Below are 2,500 nucleotides of genomic sequence, written 5' to 3'. Positions count from 1 at the left end.
AGTTTGTTGGCAAATAAAAAGGCACGACATACTATAAAACTAGTACCTACCAAATTTATTCCAAATACCACATACACACAAACACTACTACTGGGGCACAACAACAAAAAAAAACACAATAATTTGATATAAAGGGTGGAATGTCTGGGAAAAATCAAGTAGGGGTTACTGAAATCGGGTTATAGCTAAAATCCTAAACATAGTTGCATTTTTAATTGCCATTAAAATTTCTTGACCTTATCAAGCCAAATGATTTTGTTTAAAGAACTTTAATTCCAAAGCACTGTGTCCAGATAGAGTAAGATGGTCAATCGAAACATTAGGACAAATACCAATCATATGCTTTAAACTGGAAGTTAGATCTGCTTTCTTTAATAAGTTGCAATATCGGAGTAAAATCCAGAAAGAGTTATTAAAATCGGTTAATAGTTGAAACCCTTAACATAGTTGCATCTTTAATTGCAATCAAATTCTCTTTTGGAACTTTCCTATTACTTTGGAATATAACTTTAACAACTGCTCAAGATTTCGGAAATATTACAATGCAATTAACATTTTAGGGTATCTGTCATACGTAAGATCCTTAGGACCTAGCACATTACAAACTTCTCTAATACAACACTCATGTCAAATGCTTTTACTTGAGGTTTTTAACTCTAAAACTGTGATGCACTAAATCTAGATAGAATATTATGATCAAGCGGAAGCCAATGCTTCGTAGATCGGTCTTAAATTGTAGACAAAACAGTCTTATTGAAAATGAAGAAAATACACCAAAATAATCCCAACTCTAGCCTGTGACATAAGGGAATATGTAAACTGGATTAAAAAAATATATATTTAGCGAAAGCCACAAGGCTTTATCAGGTGATCAAATATTGGAACGTAATAGACTACATAAACCGAATAATCTTTAACTAGTTCACGCACAAAACTAAACCGCTAGACGTTTTATGGATATGAGTTCTCCATACACTTTATTTTGATTATTTTTAATCAAAAATGGAAAAAGTGTTTTCGAAGGCTATCGCAGGATATTATCCTTTTTATCAAAACTAACTTATTTTACTTTAGAAATAACCTTTAACCTTTACGCCCTTGATCGATAATGAAATGTAAAAAAATCTTGAGACACCGGTGTCCGTGAAAGAGTTAAAGAGATAAGCTACAACAACACTTTTGTTATAAAGGGAAGAAAAGTTAATCTGACAAAAGCAAAACTGTTGGACACAATCAGGAAAGTTAGCTCCACGAGAATAGGATGAATAGACATCTCAAAATATTCAAGTCTGAGAAATAGGATTAAAAAATATATATGTATACATACAGACCTATTCCCGGGGAGTTTTTACCCCCTCCTATACATAAAGCATGCAAACGGCAATAAAATCCCGGGAAGTTATTATTCATAATTGGCCTGATATTTTTTATAATTTACTGAATTTCCGAAATTTTCCTTCCCCTTTAAAAACCCTTTTCAAAACATCTTTTAACTACGTTCTTTAAATTGTCATAGAAAAACAGAACCTAAACTGCCTGTCTTGTTAATGTTATTTCTTGTTTGTCTCTCGCTTTTCCGTAGTTTTGGAGGTTTTTTGTTTTTAATTCGTTTTTGAATTTTTTGTCGTCTTTATATCGTTAACTGTCATCATTTTCAAATTATTTCTCGTAGAATATCTAATCGAGATTCATGCATGATCCTGTGGTAAATTGTAAACCAAAAAACGTTTTTCTAAGCAAAAATTAAACTAAAAAAAAAGAATTTATATTTTATCATAAATGTTTGTTTGCGAGTAAGTTTTCCATGGTTAACAAACAATAACAACTGAAATAGAAAAACATGATTTTTTTAGGTTTTATATTTTTTATTTTGGGTGAAATTGTTGTTAAACATTTGGTTATGAGGTTTTTCGTTTTTTTTTAAATCGATTTTGAACTAGAAATACGTGTGCCAGCAACAATTGCATGCATGAATGCCTTAAGGTTTGATTTTTTTCTCTAACTAATGCACTTAAATACTTTATAAATAAATTGTAAATTCCAAAACATGACAATACACAAAAAAATTGACTTAATTTCTCTATTACGTTTAATTTCGCTGACGGTTGCAAACCGCCAACCACTCCACCCAAACTAGTCTTATAGAATATATTCATTTGTTAGAAATTATATACTAAAAAATATCATTGTTAATTTCATTGCGATCAATTTGTTTAAATGACATTTTTATTAAATTTACCCATTGACTTTGATGATCTTATTAATATATATTTTTTTTGCATTTCTTACACTCAGATTCTCATCAATTGTTCTTGTTTATCAATTAAGAACACAAATAATGATTCGTCGTTTGTTCCAGCGAAATATAGGATTGCCAGATGAATGGAAAAATTAATTATGTATTGTGTAGATAGATAGATATAGATAGATAGATAGATAGATAGATAGATAGATAGATAGATAGATAGATAGATAGATAGATAGATAGATAGATAGATAG

Source organism: Lucilia cuprina, chromosome 6 (assembly GCF_022045245.1).
Source record: "Lucilia cuprina isolate Lc7/37 chromosome 6, ASM2204524v1, whole genome shotgun sequence".
In the NCBI taxonomy this organism is placed as follows: Eukaryota; Metazoa; Arthropoda; class Insecta; order Diptera; family Calliphoridae; genus Lucilia; species Lucilia cuprina.
The sequence above is the reverse complement of the archived record's forward strand: the minus strand, read 5'-3'. Positions refer to the sequence as shown.